This window comes from Pocillopora verrucosa, chromosome 12 (genome assembly GCF_036669915.1).
Source record: "Pocillopora verrucosa isolate sample1 chromosome 12, ASM3666991v2, whole genome shotgun sequence".
In the NCBI taxonomy this organism is placed as follows: Eukaryota; Metazoa; Cnidaria; class Anthozoa; order Scleractinia; family Pocilloporidae; genus Pocillopora; species Pocillopora verrucosa.
This window is the reverse complement of record NC_089323.1, coordinates 11,917,852-11,942,780: the sequence shown is the minus strand read 5'-3', so window position 1 is coordinate 11,942,780 and position 24,929 is coordinate 11,917,852. Positions and strand designations below refer to the sequence as shown.

Here is a 24,929-nt window from a genome sequence, read left to right as displayed (position 1 = left end):
TGTTTCAATTCAGTAAACCTTTGACACTGATTTCGATTCATTTTAAAAGAAAACGTAAACGTTAGTGGAATATACGTTTCCTCAGTTCAAGGACGCAACTACTAACATTGTTTATCTTCTCCATCTTTTCCTCTTTGTTCACCTCTTCTATTTCAATATTTTCTGTAAACCTCTCTTTTAAACCCACTTTGGTTTTTTGGTTCACTTCAACTTGACGATTTATCTATTTTAAAATCGGAATTTCACCTAGATCAATACCACTGAAACAATGGTTTAAAAATACAGACAAAGCATTGAAGTAACATAGATACTATTCATACCTTTTTCACACGGGCTCTTCAAATTCTGCATGCAATTTACTTAAAAACGTAGACGGACGAAGGACTCTAACAGCCAAAAGCTTCCTCGTCGAAAAAGCCTCCAAATAGGATAGCTTAATAACAGTTCATAATTCCAAATTGTCATCAGCTGGTTGAATAATAGTTTAACAAACTCCGGGTATTTAATTGTCTCAAATTAGTTCCCATGGAATCCCTTGTTCAACCTGTTTTGCCTTTAAGTGTGTTGCAAGTTATAACCACTGATCAACTTTCTCCACAAGAGATCAAAAATATTAACATTAACAATGAAAATACAATCGTTTGTTTAACAAGACAATTTCCTGAGATAGGGTGGAATTTCTCATAAATTATTACTCTTTTTGGAACGGACAACCTAATTAACTTTGTTATGGGATGTTTTTACGGAGTGCAACGAGACTAAGGAATGACAGACAATATTGACGAGTCGACCAAGAAATTATCTATTACGGATGAAGTAAAAACAGGGTCCTACTCTTATTTCTCTCTCCCCTTTTCTATCAATCTAGAATTCATGTTAAAAGCACAGGGAAACCATTTCACTGCCAGCTATTGGGTAAAAAACCACAGAACAAGGCAGAGTTGCCATTTCGCCACTAGGAAAATTTCTAATCTTCAAAACGGGAGCAAAGTCATAAATTAATCATATTTTTAAGAAAAAGAAATCCTTGTGGTGAGAAAGTGAATGTGTACATTACTACCTAAAGGAAACTTCAGCCGCGCAGTAATCATGCAATAAAAATGGTAGTGTAAGATCGTTTACGAAGATGATTCACAATTGCCAAAATGGCCCTAAACGTAAAAATTCATTATTAGAAAAAATAAGTCTCATGGCCCCCAATCTAACCTTTCGAAAACTTCAGCGTCGGAAAATTTTACAGGAAATTGTTGATCTCAAAAGTTGCCACCAAAAGTAATAAGTTTTATTCTTACAGAAAAAATAGCCCGGTGACAAGAGCGTACATGATCCCAAACATAACCTAGTTTACATGTGAATTGTTTATAATTAAACATCTCCATTGACTTGTAATATAGCACATACCCTTCCCATAAAAAGTTCTGTACCACTATTCAAATTCATTTCAAGATATACTCCATGTGTATTTAAATGTTCAGTTTTCGATAACTTGTGATGTAGCATATACACTTACCCATACAAATCTCCGTAACGGTATTCTTATTTTTTTAAAGATATACTCGGTTTTATCCCCTTAATTACAAGGTTTCTTGTTGACTGAAGAAAAAATCTCTCAAATGGTGAGGTGTTACAGGTTGCAGGACCTCGCCTTTGTCTAAACTTCAGAAAATCACACGCTGTGAGCAGTTCAATCTTCTTAAAGTGCACCTCATCTTTAGTTCTCTGTTTAGAAAAAAAAAGACATGATTTAGGAGTTCTCAAGTCAACCACTTTAAAATTGCTTCAAGGGGTAATCACTCTCTTAATTCTTATGCAGCTAACGGTAAGCCACAAGAGACACTTGGGTACTTTCCCGAATTTCCAAAACCACGTGCACTTGTGCGGGCAAAGCGTAGTGCGAACGTCAGATTCAGAGCAGTCAAAGTTTTCTTGTTAGTTTTGAACTAAAATGGAGCATCTTCTTAAGATTCCCTATAAAGTAAACAATTCCATTACATTCGTTGCTGGGCAAAGGTAATTTGCAACTCAATTTCATTCCTTTTCTATCATTTTTTCATATGAAATTTTATATTTTGTCGCAACAAGCCGACTTGCAAACGATTCGTTTTCTCGTCGAATTTTTCGCCATGTACTGCCTCCTAGATTTAAAGTTCTTTTTGTGTCCTGCTGAGGAAATTACGACTTTTTAAAGTCATGTTAAAACGAAAGACAGTTAAGATATTCCTTAGCCTGATTATTACCGATCGGCAAGAGCCTTAGGCAACGCGAGTCGTTTAGACGTTCGCAGGGGGTCCAATCCTGGTGATGATTATTTCTGCCAGGGCCCCGGCAAACGTCTCCCCGACTTGTCCCCAATCTTCTCGGAGGTGGAAAAACGCTTATCTTCGCTTGCAGCGCTAATAATGAGAACTTGCTCACGAGCTACATACTTCTTATTATTTGTTCTTAGAAAAGTTCAAAGGCCCAACCTCAATTTTATTACTGTCAAGCCTTTAGACTGATATAGTGGTATGACTGTCAAGCCTTTAGACTGATATAGTGGTATGACTGTCAAGCCTTTAGACTGATATAGTAGTATGACTGTCAAGCCTTTAGACTGATAAAGTAGTATGACTGTCAAGCCTTTAGACAGATCTAGTGGTATGACTGACGAGCCTTTAGACTAATATAGTGGTATGACTGTCGAGCCTTTAGACTGATATAGTGGTATGACTGTCGAGCCTTTAGACTGATATAGTGGTATGAATGTCGAGCCTTTAGACTGATATAGTGGTATGACTGTCGAGCCTTTAGACTGATATAGTGGTATGACTGTCAAGCCTTTACGTTTATCTAGTGTTTTTATTTGTCCAACATTATATGTTCTTAACTGATTTGAATTAATCGATAGGACTTCTCAACTCAGCGGAATAGAGCCTCTGGTGAATTAAAAGCAGACTATGAAACTGAACACCAATTTTGACGGATATGAAATGACTTGAGACAAGAGATTATAAGCTGTCTATCTCTCTTGCTTAAAAAAAAATGACAATAAAATAAAAATTATATTACCATGACAACCGTACACTTCCACTCTCATTGATGCATGCGCGTACCAGGTGATGATTTGAAAACGGATATATCGCGTCGTAATTGATGGAATGAGGTCATGTGATACAACAGTGTGACTATCAGTGTTTCCAGCAAATTCCTAAGTAAGCAAAATATAACATGTTCTTTTTCCTATGTCTATTTCGGTTATCACCGCATGGTTGGCTCCTACAACCATGCCGTTTGATAGAATTTGTTTTTTTTTTAATCTTTTAATGTATTCTCTCGGCTTCAAGGTCGGGAACTTGATCAAAAGCTGGGTCTAAATCAAATTCACCCAGCGGGTTTGCCCCATCCTGTTCTTAGTTACAGCTAATCTTTACGCGAGAACACGAACCCACCTTAGTTGCATTTTGTTGCTCTTGTCCTTTGTAGTATTGGAAGATACCAGTGTCATTATTGGCGTACAGCAGCGAATATTTTGTTACCCATTGATTGTGGTTATGTCTTCCTTGAGTTGCCACCCGTGTTATTCGGGTGTTGTGCTTCAACAGATCAATCTGTAGCCAAGGATAGACATCGCTAGGGAAAGCGACCCAAGCCCCTTGCTTGATGTGATTTCCCATGAAGTTCAATCTGCCTTGTACGGAGGCATGATCAATATCGTATTCCGAAGAGGCACTGATCTGTGCGTCAGTTATTTCACCATTCTCCATACCAAGAGCACGATTGCAATCTAAATGGTCGATGAATTGGTTATAATATGAAGAGTGTATCCCTTTCTATTAGTGGAGGTTATGTGGCCGAGTGGTTGGGGGCACTTGGCTCGAGATATTTATATATTTATATATATGCATATAAAAAATATAAATTATGCAGAACATTGCCCAGTCGAGCTGTATAAGAGATATTTGTCTCACGTGCCTAAAGAAATTAATGATTACGCATTTTATTCGCTTGCTTTGCCCAAACCGAGAGGAGAAGTGTGGCAATAACCCAATGCGAAGAGAAAGGTTAGGAAATGTAGTAAGGAAATCACGACGAAGGCAGGATTTGAGGGGAATTTCACAAACCACTCTCACAGGCGAAGTTCCGCCACGCGGTTGTACCAAAGCGGTGTACCAGAACAAGTTAATGTAGAAACCACAGGTCACTGGTCAATTGTTGAAAAGGATGTCGAGGGAAAAGACAAAGAGTTGTTTGAGAATCATGTTAAACACAATGAAGAGAAAAAAATGAGAGTAAACGCGTAAGCTTTTGAGGAAAAGAACAATGTAGAGCACTAGAATCAGTCAGTCGAAGTTAGAACCAATATTACTAAAATTGTTATTTCATATAAGAAAGAAATTTTGCTGCTGTAAGATGTGTAATTGTAATAAATAAAGCAATAAAACAATAAAATCGAAAGCGTTCGCGGCTGCAATATTAAAAATACTGCTTGTGACCAACGCACCAGCAATAAATTTGAGAGGAATTTAATTCTTGATGACATGGTCGAACTTTTCTAGTTACACGCCATTGCCAGTGGTTCCTAAATAGAGTATTACGAACATAGTAAATCAAGAACGGAACGACTAATTACAAGATTGGAAATAACAAGAAATACGTATAACATAGGCAATACTAATAACATAAGGAACACGGGATACTCGATAATAGAGCAATTTACTTGACGATTTTGAAATACGGCTGCATAAGAAAGTACTTGCGGTGACCTTCTACTCGAGCTAACACCGTTATATTTGCATGATTCGCGCGAAAGTCAAACTTATATGGATAGCCGCGCGGACTGGGGCTAGTAGGGGGATTGGTTTCTACACTGCTGGATATTGGATGTACCATTATTATTATTATTATTATTATTGCTTTTATTATTTCTAGCCCGTTTAGAAGTACCCCTGATAAGGGCGCACAATAGGATTTTACTGGGATCGGTAATTATATATATAAATGTACTGTCCAGCCAACGGGTAATAATGACAAAAAGGCTTTTGGCGATAGAAGGTTATCTATGATAAAACATGTGCACAACGAAATGTATAAAAGTCAATAAGGGGAGTATTCATCACACACTGAAACCTATACTTCGGTCAGGGTCTTTAGGGTCCATAACCAGTTAGAAAATTATCTTATAAATAAAAAAAATAGGCTCATTCGAAAAGGGTTCATTAGAACTGAGACTTTTAAGAATTCTCTCTTACAGAAGCCAGAAATTTTCTTTTAACTTGACCTAATTGAGAGAACACTTACTTGGCACCCTCTAACTACAAAATGTTTTCATTGGCTCAAAAGAATTTCTTTGTTAATCAGGTGAGAGTAATAAATCATTATGGCTCCCCAAGGACTGCCTAGTTGAAGTTCAATAGCCACTCCTTAGAAGATCTCTAAAACTATAAATAAGTGCATTCATACCACTTTCACACAACTGGCCAGTATATTTGACAGGACAATCACAGATGAATCGTTTTCCAGTCTCCTGACAGTTTTCCCGACACGTTCCTCCATTCAGACACGGCTGATCTTTGCAGCATTTGTTATAACACGAGGCACAAGCCTATACAACAATGACAGAAAAGTTTCTAATATCCCTCTGAAATGGAAATCTAGGGACTTGTAATTATTCGTCGCCTGGGGGAAGGGGCTCAGAGGATTTTTTGGGGGGGGGGGAAACTAGATTGTGTTCAGGTAGGACATAGAAGGGGGATGAACCGTCTCAAACTGAGTTTGAAGGGGGGGACTATGGTATATTGAGAACCTATGGAGGGGGACTGGGTCATTAGAATACTACAGACAACGCAAGAGAAATGAGGTTAATTTCAGTTTGACAAAACCAAATTCATCTCACAACCACCACCTCCCCCACTACGCCCCTTGCTTTGCCATTTTTGCTCTCACTATGTTTCTGCTTCTTTTTCTTCCGCAATTTTGAAGGTTATTTTAATCGGTTTTCTACACATAAAAATCCTTGTTTCTTGTTAAAAATATATCGGGGTCTAAGTATGAATGGCGTTAAATACCTCTTTACACAGCAAGGGAAAATATTGTTGAATCGTTTTTAACCAACCCTATATTCAATAACCATGTCGTAGTACATCCAACCATCCATTGGTTTCAACGCATCAGGCTTCAGATGTCTGTTTTCTTCATTCAGTTGACAGTTGTCCTGGTTGGTATTTGTCAAGAAGTTGAACGAGATGCACCGACAGTTTGGTCGGCATGCTTTGTAACAATCCATCACTCCTGCCACGGAAACATTTGCAAACACGTAACCAATCAGGGCATTTCCATCCACCATGTTCTTCCCAATGATAAAGGAAAAGCTAGTGGAACACTGACCAATACTGCAAGAACCCATGGCGACGTTTTTAGATATTCCAACAGTTGAGAAAAAAACAAATAGAAACCTGTGGAGAAAGCCTCAGGATATTATTTTCTTTTCCCCGCTGGTGACAAGACTTTACCTTCTTCCTTTCTTTCAACTTTGCGAATAAGCTTGTAGTTGATGGGTAAAGTTTATGGTGTAACATTTTAATTATTTCGTTATTCGGTGGTAATCTGAATTTTGAAATAAAGAATATACTAAGTTTAGAAGCGTTCAGCCAAAGTACAGAAGCTAGTTGGTAAAAGAATAAGTCTGTACCCAAGCCAAGTGGCCTATCCAGCCCGAGCGTATCCCGGTTTCCACGTAGCATGAAGCGACTAAGAGTCTATCCACGCTTCCCTGAACGGGATGCAAATTCATCGCAAGATTACCTTCCCGCATTTAATTCGGCATCCCTGACAATTGGTCGCGACCCATTTATACTCCTACGTGGAGGGAGGCACTGCTAAAGGTAAAGTGTTTTACCCAAGCACAATGAACCGGTTGGTCTCGACCTGAAGAATAGGGCTCCTATTATTAAACTATTGGGCGTGTCTTATATGAAAGCTAGTTGATCAACATATTTTTTTGTTCACGACTCTCTGTCACAACTTAGATCAGTCGATACCTTGTCTTACTGAAAAAATAGTGTGCTGCAAGTTTACAAATACTTTTAGTAGGTTGACAACGAATTTGATCAGAGAACACATTCTCCTATCGTGAATCTGTTGTTAAACAGATTGTTTTTTTATTGCCACGGTCCAGTCATTATTTATGGCCGGGGAGAAGTTTGGAGGACTTTGATTATGTCTCGACAAATTTACCTGATCGTATCTGCCATAACTATAGGTCATAACATGGCTTCGAGTGCAATTTGGAGTAAATAAGCACGAGTAAATTTTTCAAAGAAAACAAATTGCACGAGCCCGTATAGGGCAAGCAATTTATTTTGTCTTAGAACTGTTTGCTTAACCCTGAGTTATCGGCCGACTCTTTTCATGATTTGCTACGAAACTGCGAAGCTAATTTGTTCTGCCGTTGGTCACACCTCAGGAGTATCATTTCAAACGGATAGCACAACAGGAAATTTTCCTCCCCTTAATTAACCTTTCACCTGCGGAGTAATCACGGTATATCCTTGCCATAAAATTGTCTACACACTTTTAAGTGGAAAAGTTGTAAGGAATCCTTGAAAAAGATAGCAGTATCTACACGTATCAGAAACCATATCAGAAAAATTTTCCCAATATTATTCATATGGTTTTTTCATTATCAGGGCATGAGATAATTAATGTTTGATACCTAAGGTGTTTGGTGAAATGTTTACATTCGTTTTACCTGTCTGATTTCCGCCTCCAGTACAGATTTTGTTACTCAACTACCTTTTGAGAATTTTGTTAATTCGTGTACTGGATTTCAGCGTAGCCGAATGAAAATATTTCTTAGTAGTCGATAGTTGGCCTAAAATAACCAATTCTTAATCAACCAAAATTTTACTAATTTAGATCGTAGTTAGTCAAACTCGATTGTTATAGTATTTAGAATTACTTAGGATAAAACGATACACAAAGAAATTGAGAAAAAAAAAAGTATTATGGCTAAACCAACCCAAAGCTAGCCAAAGTCATAGCTTACTTAAAAAAGCCTTCCCAACATTATTAATATGGTTTGTCATTAGTATGGCATGGGATAATTAATATTTGATAACCAAGGCGTTTGGTGAGTTGTTTACGTTCGTTCTACCTGTCTGATTTCCGCCTCCAGTTAAGATTTTATCTTTCAACTTCAAAACAGTGCTCTTTACTTTTGTAAATTTTGTTGATTCGCAAACTGGATTTCAATGTAGCTGAATGAAAATCTCTCTAAATAGTTGATAATTGCCATAAAAGAGACCAATTTCTAATTAACCAACACTTTCAAGTACTAACTTATATCGCAGTTTAGTCAAACTTAAGCTAACTTAATTTTTACAGTATTCAGAATTACTAACGATAGAGCGATAGACTGAAGGAAATAGAGATGTAATAGATGTAAATAGGTAAATGGTTTACGTTGAAGTATCCTTCGAGAATCAAGCATTTGATTCTGTCTGACGCATGGGGATTTGCTATTTTACCCGCTGGAATTGTAGACAGACACCCAGTAGCTTACTTACATTTCAAAGTCGTAAGAATCCCGCTTTGATATCTTTACTGCAAGGCCTCCGGATGAACGCCTTTCCTAAACGAAGGATAAACGTTTTCAAAGAATATATAATTTATTTGTGACATCAATGGGCGTGATAAAGGAATGCTACAGGTTCAATCCAATTAGCAATTAAACTTAATTACTACAGACCCGTATTACAATCGATGAATACTATTTATCCTAGAAACGACTTTAAAAAGTGTGTCTTATTAACAAATTGTTGGAAACAAAATGTTCACCTTCAATGAATATATTTAAAGCTTTATAATGAAAAAAAAAAAAAAAAAAAAAAAAAAGAAAACATCCAAGCGGATTAAGATCTATCTTGTATCATCCCGTAATCGTCCAGCAGCCGTGATTTCCGTCCCACCATCGCTACAATTCAGTAAGCCTTTGACATTGATTTCGATTCATTTTAGAAAGAAAGAAAAAAAGGAAAAACGTAAATTTTAGTGGAATGTACGTTTCATCAGTTCAAGGACCGCCACTTTATACATTTGTCTATCTTTTCATTTTCAGCCATCTTATTCCCTCTTTGTTCACCTTTTCTATTTCAATATTTTTCCCTAAAACCATTTTTAAATCCACATTTTGGTTCACTTTAACTTGACGAAGTGTCGTTACGTGATCCATTTTAAAATCGAAATTTCACTTGGATCAATACATTGAAACATATAGACAAAACATTGAGGTACAATGGACAATATTGATACCTTTTTCACACTGGCTCTTTAAATTCTGCTTGCAATTTATTTTAAAATGTAGCCGGATGAACTACTCCAACAGCCACCAGCTTCCTCGTCAAAAAAGGCCCCAAAGATGATGGCTTAATGAAAATTCATAAGTCCAAATCAAAATCAGCCGGTCGAACAACAATCAAACGCACTCTGGGTATTTCACTGTCTCAAAGGAGTATCCACAGAAGCCCTTTTTCAGTCTGTTTTGCCATTTTAATGAATTGCAGGTCATTACCACTAATTAACTTTCTCCACAGGAGATAAAGAAATAATACCTAAGTACAACCGTTTGCCTGACAGGATATTTTTTCGAGAGAAGGTAGAGTGTCTCGTTAATTTTTAATCTTTTGCAACGAACAACCTGATTAACTTTATTATTGGTTTTTTCACTGAGTTCAGCGAGGCGAAGAAATATCAAACGATATTGACAAGTCGACTATGAAGTTATCTATCATGGATGAAGTAAATACAGGGTCATACTCCCCTTTCTCATAATCATAAGCATTTCACTTATTATCTGGGAAAGGTGAGAAAAATATTTTGGGGGCCACGGTTTTAGCTAAAACCGTGGCTCCCAAAATATTTTTCTCACCTGGCCCACAAAATTTTCAAATTTTTCACAACTTCGCCTGTTCCTGTTCGTATGTCTGGCAAAGCCTTTATGGTCACTGGCCCCCGTATAGCCGCTAGCTGTGACTTATAAATACAGGCATTTAGTTTTAACTTGTAAAACTCCCTGACGAAGTCTACGACACTAGAAAAAATGCGTCAGAGAATAAAGAAGTTTTACAACTACTGTTCGCAAAGTGCTGCTCACTAGTTCGGTTTTAAAAAAATTGTGTGAAGAAATTTAGAAAAAAAATAATTTAAAAAATTAATTTTTATTTAAAAAAACTGTTAAAAAAATGTTTAAAAAAAAACTGTTAAAAAAAATAATGAAAAAATTGATTAACTTTATTATGGATTTTTTCACCGAGCGCAGTGAACCGAAGGAATAGCAAACGATATTAATGAGTCGACTACGAAATTATCTATCACGGATGAAGTAAATACAGGGTCCTACTCCCCGTTATCATAATCTAGGCATTTTACTTTAGGCTAGAACGAAATTCCCCAGTCTAGAATTGATTGTAGGAGCACAGGAGGCCATTCTACTACCACCTCTCGGTTAAAAACACACACAGCAAGACAGTGTTGACATTTCGCCCCTTGGAAAATTACCAGTCTTCAAAACGGTGACAAAGTCATAAATTAATCATATCAAAAAAAAGGAATCCTTGTGGTGAGAAAGTTCATGTTTACATTACTACCTAACTCGATAGCTCACGAGTAAGCGCAGAGAACGAATGAGATGTCTGTTTAAAAACGAGAAGAAAAATTTCATATCTACAAGCAACCATGTATTATTTTAAAAACTCCAGCTGCACAATAAATGGTGAAATAATACCTGGGCGCGCTAGATATGGAATTTCTCTTCGAGTATTTAAAAAAACCCGTTTTAGCGAGTTATTAATTTCTAGGTTTTCCACATAAGAAAAACCTCTTGGTCGGAACGTTTCTTCGCTTCGTCTCGTTTTCTTTGAACCTGATCAGAAATGTTGTAGATCAGTGTCTTGCGCAACTTTTGAGTGTTTATTGATAACGACTTTAAAGAAATAGTCCAGCCGTTTAGCTGTTTTGTCGAAGTTTTTCAGCAGCTTTTTTACCAACGTAAAATTTAACGTTTCACCAATCAAGACCAGCATCTTCAATCTTCGACAACACTTTTTTCACACTAGCCTTCAAATGGCTTCTGGCACCTTTAAGTTAGTTTTCATTAGAAGTTTACATTGTTCAAATTCTTCCTTTCCCTCCCCATTATAAGTCTTACAATGTCGAGACACACACATGTAATAGTTCTCTTTCAGTAGAAAAAGGGAAAGTCTCAAACCAACTAATTAGATTACGCAACTTTCAACCATGAGGAGCTTTGGCTCCGAAAAAATTTCGCAGCATTCATTCTACGGAGGCGCTATATTTCTGTCATCAGTGTGAAGAATTACATCAACGTTTGCGGTCGGTAAGTGTCTGTGCGGTTACTTAAACCTGTTGATTATAAGTTAAAGGTTCACCTAATTATTAATACTGCATCTATGCTCGAATTTCAATTACGAAAACACAAGAAATCTGGCATTAAAATCACGGACCACATTTAGTATCTGGGCAACCGAGCTCGATTCATGTTCACCGTACTCGAATAGCAATTCGAGTACCATTTCAAACCAACCTCGGTTCAACGAACTCGAAATGCAGTCAATTCTATTCGAGCTCGATTCAACTATATCGTGCTCGATTAAAAAGACGAGCTCGACGAACTCAATCTGCTCTTATCGACCTCAGTTATTTTTATCGAGCTCGGTTTGCCACGTTTTCTATCGAGCTCGATTTGGTATCGAGCTCGGTTAAATCTTCATTCAGAAAATGAGAGGTAATCTGGTACCAAGACTTGGAAGGGAGCATGGGACGAGCGAGAGTGGCCATGTTTCTGGCAAATTTGTCGAGTTTAGTTCGTGAATTCGGGACTTTTTAGGAGTATGTTTTCGGTCGAATTCGAAAAAAAAGAAGAAGAGTGACAGAAGAAAAGCAAAGAATGATTTCTACTGCTAAGGAGATGAAGGAAATGACACTAAGGTGAGCATTGGCTCTTTACGGGAGGGTGTTCCGAGTTGCTGGTTCATAGTTTGTAGTAACGTTTTGTTCAGTTTCAAACTTAAGCTCAATCCTGGAGTGTACGTTTCTCGGTTATTTTAAATCTCAGTTGTGTAATAAGAAAGTGTCTCCCTCCATTTTACCAACCCCAAGTTTATCCCACAAAAAAGTATACATAACAACATGCAACAATACACACATTCTATTTTTATTATATAAGCTCAATACTCTTTCGTGTTTCTATTTTAATTGGTCGTTTGTAACGAGGAAAGGGACAGAACTCTAATGAAATATGAAAATCTTTTGGAGAATATGACAAAAAAAGTCTGAAAAGTAATGTATGTTCATCTCTTGCAATCAAATATTAACTAAAGAAGATTGACGACATTTCACGAAATTAAGAAAGTGTGGCGGGCTAATGTAATTGTTAAAAGAAGCTAAATTTTTAAATATAAAATAAACATACAGTTCAAGCTGTGTTTATCAGTGAGAGAAATGTATTTTTGAATCCAGATTGATTAAATGTTGCTAGATGAAGACAGATTTGCCAATTTTGTGAAAAGTGAGTAATTTTCAGGAATTGGTTTGATAGTTGAGAGCAAAGAGGTTTCCATTATTAACAGGTCTTAAAATGTTCGATCCAGTTATGAATGTGTTACTAGATCCACCAAAAAGCCATTAAACAACTGCAACACTTCACTTTTAACAAAATGATCAATGCTTGTTGATCTAACCTTGGTTTTTAAACGGCCTGACCTAGCCCTCTTTATAGACTGCAAAAGCCATAAAGGGGATAAGAGACTTAGATTAAGTGTGATAAACAGTTAAGGAACTAAAGTGCTCCTTTGACTACATGGTATTTGTGGCTAATTTTCAGGAAGCTTAACACTCCTAAGTCTCAATGTGAACAGTTTCCTCAAAGTGAGATTTTTTCCTCAAAAAAATAAAAACAAAACAACAACAACAACAAAACCTCCAAGAGAGAGGACAAAGTCCTTCAAACGAGGAGCGTATATCAAAACATACAAGAAATAGTAATAGCTGACACAAGTAAACCAGGCCATACTGCATGTGCAACACTAACCCTATAACTCCCATGAGTGACCAAGACAGAATTTCTCCTTACGATAGTAACAAGATAAGTGATGAGAATAAAGAAAAAGATCAATTGGGGGATAATTAGTAGATCCAATACTAAATTCTCTGAACTAACATTAAAAGAATTGTACGGTTGACATTGAATAGAATAACAAATTTGATCTGGGAGTTAAAGGGTTAACTTTTAATTTCAAATCATAACTATTACTGCATAAAAGTAACAACTTGTACATCAGTTTCTGAAAAATTGAAAATCCAAAGGTAAACAAAAACAAAAGTGCAGCTGACCAGGGTCCCTTTAAAATCCTTTTTTTTAACAACTGTCCTCCTTTTCCTTTTTTCTTTTTGCTGTTGTTCTTCTGTCCTTCTTTTTCCTTTTCCTTTCAAGTTTACTACTGGTATGTTCCTTCTCCTCTTCTTCTCTATGTTCCCTCTTTTCCTCTTCTTCTTCATCTTCTACCTTCTCCTCCTCTTCCGTGTTCACTTGTCTTTTGGCCACCAGTACTTCCTGTCCTTCCTCTGGAACAAAAATATAATTTTAGAGGTTGTAGTTGACAAATAATTGTCTTTTTCTTGCTGTTGATTTAAATTATATATTACCCTATTTGTAGGATTCCTAGATAGGACAGAAGTGCTTTATACATTGCCAGTTTAAGTAAGTATCAAACCTTGTCTTGATTCTGTTAACATGTTGTTTTTATCCTTTTTATCGAGGATGAGGCAGAAATTGAATCACTTCTGGGATCAAAGGTTAGGAAAAAATAATTACATTCAGTAAAATTATCTATGCAACATAAGTAAAGTGCATGCTTGAATTGGCCAATTTACAGTAAATTATCTGCCTATAGGTGTATGCTGATATGAAGCAACATGGCACAAGTGATTATGTCTCAAATGCTGCAGAATTAATCAATCAATCCAATTAAGCATATATGTAATTCTACCTTTTTCAACCCAGTGTAATGTTTTCAATTAGGTCATTACTCTTTTTGACAATCCATTTTGTATGCCCAGGTTAACAGTTTGGGTTATGAGCTAGTTTTATTCATAGGGTTAAGCATTAATTTTGAAGTTGCTAATGGTGAGGAAATCAGACTTGTTACTTCTGGGTCAGTTAATGGCCTTCCTTATTTTTACCACAGGTGACATTCCAAGGAAATGTCCCAGATTTGCAGTCTGATGGCGAACTGTCATCCACACTACCAGGTGATGAATACAAATATTATATCAAAAAATAATTAAAAGAAAATGAAAAAACAGTTTGAAGAATAAAAATGAAGTACCTTCAAATGACACTGGACAAAAGGAAGCAAAGTATGAAGACATGTAACTAAGATCATGATGAAGTATATTAAGACCAGACAAGAAAAGCAGGCCCAGTCTTAACATGGGTTAATGCAATCCAAAAGGAAATTGCAGGTAACCTGCATTTCTCAGAGATAATAAGCTGAAATTGAGATAACGATGAGGACTTAACAATGTTCCTAAATACAAGGAAAACATGTTTCTTAACAAATTTCACAAGAAATGGCCTTTAAATTCCAAAAATCAACACTATCATATATCATGTTATATGTTGACAGGCTTATTACATTAACACTTTTTTCACAGGCTTAAGTCTAGAGGTCACCACACAATTCATTGCATTTCATGAATTAATAACCATCACGTGTGTTGCTTGAGCCATTACAGCAAATAGCATAAGTTTACAAAGAAATAAAAAATATAAAGTTCAAAAGTGTTTGGTTCACAGATTTTTTCCCAACAACTAGCTCATCTTATCAAATCGAAGTAGGATGGGAAATACATTACCATAAAAATTAATGATGGCGAACTGTCATGCAGTCGGATGACAGTTCGCCATTAACTAATTAATTATATAATATTGCATACTAAGACTAATTATTGTCACAACAGATGAAGATCAAGACACCGGAAATAAAAATGAGGTAAGGGAAGTAATGCACATTGACATGTCACGTAAAATTATTGGAGGTATGCCTTTATTATCAAAACCCTACAAATAGCATGTTACATTGTCATGTTTTAAAGATAATAATTTCTTCGTGAGCCGCGACACTTGGGGCAGACTGACCGGTCCCTTGGGACGAGGTTCTTCGTGAGCCGCGACACTTGGGGCAGACTGACCGGTCCCTTGGGACGAGGTTCTTCGTGAGCCGCGACACTTGGGGCAGACTGACCGGTCCCTTGGGACGAGGTTCTTCGTGAGCCGCGACACTTGGGGCAGACTGACCGGTCCCTTGGGACGAGGTTCTTCGTGAGCCGCGACACTTGGGGCAGACTGACCGGTCCCTTGGGACGAGGTTCTTCGTGAGCCGCGACACTTGGGGCAGACTGACCGGTCCCTTGGGACGAGGTTCTTCGTGAGCCGCGACACTTGGGGCAGACTGACGGGTCCCTTGGGACGAGGTTCTTCGTGAGCCGCGACACTTGGGGCAGACTGACCGGTCCCTTGGGACGAGGTTCTTCGTGAGCCGCGACACTTGGGGCAGACTGACCGGTCCCTTGGGACGAGGTTCTTCGTGAGCCGCGACACTTGGGGCAGACTGACCGGTCCCTTGGGACGAGGTTCTTCGTGAGCCGCGACACTTGGGGCAGACTGACCGGTCCCTTGGGACGAGGTTCTTCGTGAGCCGCGACACTTGGGGCAGACAGACCGGTCCCTTGGGACGAGGTTCTTCGTGAGCCGCGACACTTGGGGCAGACTGACCGGTCCCTTGGGACGAGGTTCTTCGTGAGCCGCGACACTTGGGGCAGACTTACCGGTCCCTTGGGACGAGGTTCTTCGTGAGCCGGGACACTTGGGGCAGACTGACTGGTTCTTGGGACAAGGCTCTCCCTAAGCAGCAATACTTGGTGCAGACTTACTTGACTGGTCCTCTTGTGACAGTACTTATGTTAACTGAACACATTTAGGCTGAAGTACTTATAAAAGACGTCAAATAGCATACAAACAAAAAAACTTTCGTGAATAAAAAGAACTGTCATGGCTTCCTCCTGCATAACACTAACATTAACACCTAATCAAATAATACTTACAACAGCAGGGTTGAGCAACTGACAGTATATATTACCACATAGTTTTAAATAAAGGTCATGACATTATATAAACAACTTATCAACATAAGTTAATTAGAGACATAATGAAATAGAGATCATGTTTTTATGTAATTAGCTTAGTAACATCTTTTACTGAGTGTTTAAGAAATGGTATTGAATGTCTCACTTTGATTTACCATTGAAACATGAGGTCATGGAATTAGATAAGTTCATGTAAGTTTCATTAGTATCTATCTTTTTTATATTTAAATTTATAAAACTATCTCTTCATAATAATGATCATGCTATTAAGGGGAATAAGGGCTGGAGCCAGTCATGTCTTGGTTTAACTGTTGGTGATCTTTATTGTGAGCTATGGCTAAGTTGTTAGTTGTTAAAAGTAAGTTAGACGTGACTCCTGTGGGTGGCATACTTCCCTTTTCTTTTTATCTCATTTCAGGAATTGCTCCCAGTACCTGGAATTGTTCTTGCGCAAGCAGGTAAGAAGCATATAGATAAGAGTATAATACTCAGTATTTAACCTACTAGTAAGGATCCTGATTGTAATGTTGGTAAAAATGGCCAGCCCTGACAGTAGTTGATCCACTGGCATTCTACTGCATTTTATGGGATTATGTCATAATAATATATCATTACAGCTCCTTGTGTTATGAGGCAATGGCAGTCTTTCATCACAAAATTCATTACGCCAAAAGCAATTAATCAGCAAGTCACGCAAAATTATCATACTCTATTAGAAAACATGCGTTACGGAGTGTTATTGCCCCGAGGACCATGGATTATGGGCGTTTCCTACAGGTCCTTTTTGCTTAGGCCCTTACTTAAACTGGCAATGTATAAAGCACTTCTGTCCTATCTAGGAATCCTACAAATAGGGTAATATATAATTTAAATCAACAGCAAGAAAAAGACAATTATTTGTCAACTACAACCTCTAAAATTATATTTTTGTTCCAGAGGAAGGACAGGAAGTACTGGTGGCCAAAAGACAAGTGAACACGGAAGAGGAGGAGAAGGTAGAAGATGAAGAAGAAGAGGAAAAGAGGGAACATAGAGAAGAAGAGGAGAAGGAACATACCAGTAGTAAACTTGAAAGGAAAAGGAAAAAGAAGGACAGAAGAACAACAGCAAAAAGAAAAAAGGAAAAGGAGGACAGTTGTTAAAAAAAAGGATTTTAAAGGGACCCTGGTCAGCTGCACTTTTGTTTTTGTTTACTTTTGGATTTTCAATTTTTCAGAAACTGATGTACAAGTTGTTACTTTAATGCAGTAATAGTTATGATTTGAAATTAAAAGTTAACCCTTTAACTCCCAGATCAAATTTGTTATTCTATTCAATGTCAACCGTACAATTCTTTTAATGTTAGTTCAGAGAATTTAGTATTGGATCTACTAATTATCCCCCAATTGATCTTTTTCTTTATTCTCATCACTTATCTTGTTACTATCGTAAGGAGAAATTCTGTCTTGGTCACTCATGGGAGTTATAGGGTTAGTGTTGCACATGCAGTATGGCCTGGTTTACTTGTGTCAGCTATTACTATTTCTTGTATGTTGTGATATACGCTCCTCGTTTGAAGGACTTTGTCCTCTCTCTTGGAGGTTTTGTTGTTGTTGTTGTTTTGTTTTTATTTTTTTGAGGAAAAAATCTCACTTTGAGGAAACTGTTCACATTGAGACTTAGGAGTGTTGAGCTTCCTGAAAATTAGCCACAAATACCATGTAGTCAAAGGAGCACTTTAGTTCCTTAACTGTTTATCACACTTAATCTAAGTCTCTTATCCCCTTTATGGCTTTTGCAGTCTATAAAGAGGGCTAGGTCAGGCCGTTTAAAAACCAAGGTTAGATCAACAAGCATTGATCATTTTGTTAAAAGTGAAGTGTTGCAGTTGTTTAATGGCTTTTTGGTGGATCTAGTAACACATTCATAACTGGATCGAACATTTTAAGACCTGTTAATAATGGAAACCTCTTTGCTCTCAACTATCAAACCAATTCCTGAAAATTACTCACTTTTCACAAAATTGGCAAATCTGTCTTCATCTAGCAACATTTAATCAATCTGGATTCAAAAATACATTTCTCTCACTGATAAACACAGCTTGAACTGTATGTTTATTTTATATTTAAAAATTTAGCTTCTTTTAACAATTACATTAGCCCGCCACACTTTCTTAATTTCGTGAAATGTCGTCAATCTTCTTTAGTTAATATTTGATTGCAAGAGATGAACATACATTACTTTTCAGACTTTTTTTGTCATATTCTCCAAAAGATTTTCATATTTCATTAGAGTTCTGTCCCTTTCCTCGTTACAAACGACCAATTAAAATAGAAACACGAAAGTGTATTGAGCTTATATAATAAATATAGAATGTGTGTATTGTTGCATGTTGTTATGTATACTTTTTTGTGGGATAAACTTGGGGTTGGTAAAATGGAGGGAGACACTTTCTTATTACACTACTGAGATTTAAAATAACCGAGAACCGTACACTCCAGGATTGAGCTTAAGTTTGAAACTGAACAAAACGTTACTACAAACTATGAACCAGCAACTCGGAACACCCTCCCGTAAAGAGCCAATGCTCACCTTAGTGTCATTTCCTTCATCTCCTTAGCAGTATAAATCATTCTTTGCTCTTCTTCTGCCACTCTTCTTCTTTTTTTTCGAATTCGACCGAAAACATACTCCTAAAAAGTACTGAATTCACGAACTAAACTCGACAAATTTGCCAGAAACATGGCCACTCTCGCTCGTCCCATGCTCCCTCCCAAGTCTTGGTACCAGATTACCTCTCATTTGCTGAATGAAGATTAAACTGAGCTCGATACCAAATCGAGCTCGATATGAAACCTATAGAATGCGAGGCAAACCGTGCTCGATAGAATACGTGGCAAACCGAGCTCGATAAAAATAACTGAGGTCGATAAGAGCAGATTGAGTTCGTCGAGCTCGTCTTTTTAATCGAGCACGATATAGTTGAATCGAGCTCGAATAGAATTGACTGCATTTCGAGCTCGTTGAACCGAGGTTGGTTTGAAATGGTACTCGAATTGCTATTCGAGTACGGCGAACATGAATCGAGCTCGGTTGCCCAGATACTAAATGTGGTCCGTTGAACCGAGGTTGGTTTGAAATGGTACTCGAATTGCTATTCGAGTACGGTGAACATGAATCGAGCTCGGTTGCCCAGATACTAAATGTGGTCCCCGAACTCGATACCAAATCGAGCTCGATAGAAAACGTGGCAAACCGAGCTCGATAAAAATAACTGAGGTCGATAAGAGCAGATTGAGTTTGTCGAGCTCGTCTTTTTAATCGAGCACGATATAGTTGAATCGAGCTCGAATAGAATTGTCTGCATTTCGAGCTCGTTGAACCGAGGTTGGTTTGAAATGGTACTCGAATTGCTATTCGAGTACGGTGAACATGAATCGAGCTCGGTTGCCCAGATACTAAATGTGGTCCAAAATCACTTGGCGCGATCTTATCATGGAGGCTGAAGTCGTCGATCGATCGGCTGAGCTTTCTATAGTTATGGGATCCAATCTCGACCCCAAAAAGTCCTGGCATTTGCTAACGAAAAGTTAATGTGAAATCAGGCCGAAAGCTTTTGCAAAGAACGAATTGTTTCGTCGATTCCGCGATGACTACAATACGTTCTGTCCCGCCAGCAGGTCTCAAGCGCGCCAACAAAGGCTGTTCGTTCAACGCCAGGTAACCAAATAACATGCATGTTATATCTTCAATTGGTCCTTGTGCCAGATTAATTAGACAGGGAGAAATCCAGCAGATGGATTCGCAAGGTCTCAAAATATAATCTTGTTGTTTATGCGGTAAATCAAATCGCCCTCGACCGTACACTTTAGGCGGGAAATGCCTCAAGTCCAAATATCATGGGAAATTGCAATGATGTCAGTCAAGAATAGCAGAGCTTGACAAAGACATTCGGAAACTAGCCTAGATAATAATTATATAAGTTAATGGTGGATGCCTCAACTTTCAATCAAAAGAAAGAGTCCAGACAAAGAGCGGTCTCCTGATATAAATTAGTGTGAATTCAATTTTTCGTGCCCTCTTGGGTAGTGTATACCTGAGGATTAACTTTAATCTCTTGCATACCCTCTTGGGTAGTGTATACCTAAGGGTTATTTTAATCTCTTGCATACCTCTTGGGTAGTATATACCTGAGGATTAATTTTTAATATCTTCTATACTCTTGGGTAGTGTATACCGGAGGGTTATTTTAATCTCTTGCATACCCTCTTGGGTAGTGTATACCTGAGGGTTATTTTTAATCTCTTATATACCCTCTTGGGAAGTGTATACCTGAGGAATATTTAAACTCTCTTGCATACCCTCTTGGGTAGTGTATACCTGAGGGTTATTCTTAATCTCTCTAATACCCTCTTGGGTAGTGTATACCGGAGGGTTATTTTTAATCTCTTGCATACCCTCTGGGATAGTGTATACCTGAGGGTTATTCTTAATCTCTCCTATACCCTCTTGGGAAGTGTATAGCTGAGGAATATTTTTAATCTCTTGCATACCCTCTTGGGTAGTGTATACCTGAGGGTTATTCTTAATCTCTCTAATACCCTCTTGGGTAGTGTATACCTGAGGGTTATTTTTAATCTCTTGCATACCCTCTGGGATAGTGTATACCTAGTGTATACCGTGTATATCTCTTCTATACCGTCTTAGGTAGCGTTTACCTGAGGGTTATCGTTAATCTCTTGTATACCCTCTTGGGTAGTGTATACCTGATGGTTATTTTAAATCACTTCTATACCATCTTGAGTAGTGTATACCTGATGGTTATTTTTAATCACTTCTATACCATCTTGAGTAGTGTATACCTGATGGTTATTTTTAATCACTTCTATACCATCTTGAATAGTGTATACCTGAGGGTTATTCTTAGTCTTTCTTATACCCTCTTGGGTAGTGTATACCTGAGGGTTATTTTTAATCTCTTGTGTACCCTCTTGTGTAGTGTATACCTGAGGGTTATTTTTAATTTTTTCTATACCCTCTTGGGTAGTGTATACCTGATGGTTATTTTTAATCACCTCTATACCCCTTTTGGGTACTGTATACTTGAGGATTTTTTTAATCTCTTCTATACCCTCATGGGTAGTGTATACCTGAGGGTTATTTTTAATCACTTCTATACCCTCTTGGGTAGTGTATATCTGAGGGTTTTTTTAATGTCTTCTACTCTCCTGGGTAGTGTATACCTGAGGGTTATTTTTATTCTCTTCTAAACCCTCTTAGGTAGTGTATAACCTGAGGAATATTTTTAATCTCTTACATACCCTATCCAAGAGAATATGTATCTGAAAGCTATTTTTAATCACTTCTATACCCTCTTGGGTGGTGTATATCTGAGGGTTTTTTAATCTCTCCTATACCCTCTTGGGTAGTGTATACCTGAGGGTTATTTTTAGTCTCTTCTATACCCTCTTAGGTAGTGTATACCTGTGGGTTATTTTTAATCTCTTGCATACCCTTTGGTGTAGTGTATACCTGAGGGTTATTTTTTAACTTTTTCTATACCATCTTGGGTAGTGGATACGTGAGGGTTGTTTTTAATCACTTCTATACCCTCTTGGGTAGTTTATACCTGAGGGGTTTTTTAATCTTTGAGGGTTATTATCTCTTCTTTACCCTCTTGGGTAGTGTATACCTGAGGATTATTTTTAATCTCTTCTATACCCTCTTTTGTAGTGTATACCTGAGGGTTATTTTTAATCACTTCTCTACCCCCCTTGAGTAGTGTATACCCAATGGGTTATTCTTAATCTCTCCTATACCCTCTTGAGTAGTGTATAACTGGGGGTTATTTTTAATCTCTTGCATACCCTCTTGGGTAGTGTATACCAGAGGGTTATTTTTAGTCTCGTCATACACTCTTGGGTAGTATATACCAGAGGGTTATTTTCAATCTCTCTTATACCCTTTTGGGTAGTGTATACCTGAGGGTTATTTTTAATCTCTTGCATACCCTCTGGGGTAGTGTATACCTGAGGGTTATTTTTAACTTTTTCTATACTGTCTTGGGTAGTTTATACCTGAGGGGTTTTTTAATCTCTGAGGGTTATTATCTCTTCTATACCCTCTTGGGTAGTGTATACCTGAGGGTTATTTTTAATGTCTTCTAAACCCTCTTTTGTAGTGTATACCTGAGGGTTATTTTTAATCACTTCTCTACCCCCCTTGAGTAGTGTATACCTAATGGGTTATCTTAATCTCTTCTATACCCTCTTGGGTAGTGTATAACTGGGGGTTATTTTTAATCTCTTCCATACCCTCTTGGGTAGTGTATACGTGAGGGTTGTTTTTAATCACTTCTATACCCTCTTGGGTAGTTTATACCTGAGGGGTTTTTTAATCTCTGAGGGTTATTATCTCTTCTATACCCTCTTGGGTAGTGTATACCTGAGGGTTATTTTTAATCTCTTCTAAACCCTCTTTTGTAGTGTATACCTGAGGGTTTTTTTTAATCACTTCTCTACCCCCCTTGAGTAGTGTATAACTAATGGGTTATTCTTAATCTCTTCTATACCCTCTTGGGTAGTGTATAACTGGGGGTTATTTTTAATCTCTTGCATACCCTCTTGGGTAGTGTATACCTGAGGGTTATTTTTAGTCTTGTCTATACACTCTTGGGTAGTATATACCATAGGGTTATTTTCAATCTCTCTTATACCCTCTTGGGTAGTGTATACCTGAGGGTTATTTTTAATATCTTGCATACCCTCTTGGGTAGTGTATACCTGAGGGTTTTTTTAATCACTTCTATTACCTCTTGGGTACTGTATACCTGAGGGTTTTTTTAATCTCTTGCATACCCTTTTGTGTAGTGTATACCTGAGGGTTATTTTTAACTTTTTCTATACCATCTTGGGTAGTGTATAACTGGGGGTTATTTTTAATCTCTTGCATACCCTCTTGGGTAGTGTATACCTGAGGGTATTTTTAGTCTTGTCTATACACTCTTGGGTAGCATATACCAGAGGGTTATTTTCAATCCTTCTTATACCCTCTTGGGTAGTGTATACCTGAGAGTTATTTTTAATCTTTTGCATACCCCCTTGGGTAGTGTATACCTGAGGGTTTTCTTAATCACTTCTATACCCTCTTGGGTACTGTATACCTGAGGGTTTTTTTAATCTCTTCTATACCCTCTTGGGTAGTGTATACCTGAGGGTTATTTTAAATCTCTTGTATACCCTCTTGTGTAGTGTATACCTGAGGATTATTTTTAACTTTTTCTATACCCTCTTGGGTAGTGCATACCTGAGGGATATTTTTAATGTCTCTTATACCCTCTTGGGTAGTGTCTAACTGAGGATTATTCTTAATCTATCTTATGCCCTTTTGGGTAGTGTATACCTGATGGTTATTTTTAATCTTTCGCATACCCTCTTGGGTAATGTATACCTGAGGGCTATTTTTAATCTCTTCTATACCCTCTTAGATAGTGTATACCTGAGGAATATTTTTAATCTCTTACATACCCTCTTGGGTAGTGTATACCTGAGGGTTATTTTTAATCTCTCTTATACTATCTTGGGTAGTGTATACCTGAGCGTTATCTTTAATCTCTTGCATACCCTCTTGGGTAGTGTATACCTGAGGGTTATTTTAAGTCTCGTCTATACACTCTTGGGTAGTATATACCAGAGGGTTATTTTAAGTCTCTCTAATACCCTCTTGGGTAGTGTATACCTGAGGATTATTCTTAATCTATCTTATGCCCTTTTGGGTAGTGTATACCTGATGGTTATTTTTAATCTTTCGCATACCCTCTTGGGTAATGTATACCTGAGGGCTATTTTTAATCTCTTCTATACCCTCTTGGATAGTGTATACCTGAGGAATATTTTTAATCTCTTACATACCCTCTTGGGTAGTGTATACCTGAGGGTTTTTTTAATCTCTTCTATACCCTCTTGGGTAGTGTATACCTGAGGGTTATTTTAATTCTCTTGCATACCCTCTTGTGTAGTGTATACCTGAGGATTATTTTTAATTTTTTTTATACCCTATTGGGTAGTGCATACTTGAGGGATATTTTTAATGTCTCTTATACCCTCTTGGGTAGTGTCTACCTGAGGATTATTCTTAATCTATCTTATGCCCTTTTGGGTAGTGTATACCTGATGGTTATTTTTAATCTCTCGCATACCCTCTTGGGTAGTGTATACCTGAGGGCTATTTTTAATCTCTTCTCTACCCTCTTGGGTAGTGTATACCTGAGGAATATTTTTAATCTCTTACATACCCTCTTGGGTAGTGTATACCTGAGGGTTATTTTTAATTTCTCTTATACTATCTTGGGTAGTGTATACCTGAGCGTTATCTTTAATCTCTTGCATACCCTCTTGGGTAGTGTATACCTGAGGGTTATTTTAAGTCTCGTCTATACACTCTTGGGTAGTATATACCAGAGGGTTATTTTCAATCTCTCTTATACCCTTTTGGGTAGTGTATACCTGAGGGTTATTTTTATTCTCTTGCATACCCTCTTGGGTAGTGTATACCTGAGGGTTTTTTTAATCACTTCTATACCCTCTTGGGTACTGTATACCTGAGGGTTTTTTTAATCTCTTCTATACCCTCTTGGGTAGTGTATACCTGAGGTTATTTTTAATCTCTTGCATACCCTCTTGTGTAGTGTATACCTGAGGGTTATTTTTAATTTTTTCTATACCCTCTTGGGTAGTGTATACCTGAGGGAT

At 37.6% G+C, this 24,929-nt stretch overlaps 1 long non-coding RNA gene and 1 pseudogene across 2 annotated transcripts; both read right to left on the bottom strand.

Annotated features, from left to right (window-relative positions):
* Nucleotides 1-2,998: 2,998 nt before the first annotated feature.
* LOC136277184 (lactadherin-like) lies at nucleotides 2,999-6,382 on the bottom strand (annotated as a pseudogene).
* Nucleotides 6,383-13,242: 6,860 nt separating this feature from the next.
* On the bottom strand, nucleotides 13,243-19,274 carry LOC136277314 (uncharacterized). 2 transcript variants are annotated; one of them, XR_010715856.1, is made up of 3 exons: nucleotides 19,036-19,274; nucleotides 18,772-18,974; nucleotides 13,243-13,617 (listed from the first exon to the last, which is right to left on the bottom strand). It is a non-coding gene; the product is annotated as an uncharacterized lncRNA (long non-coding RNA). The 2 variants fall into 2 exon arrangements; XR_010715857.1 differs by lacking the exon at nucleotides 13,243-13,617 and adding an exon at nucleotides 17,893-18,240.
* Nucleotides 19,275-24,929: the final 5,655 nt, after the last annotated feature.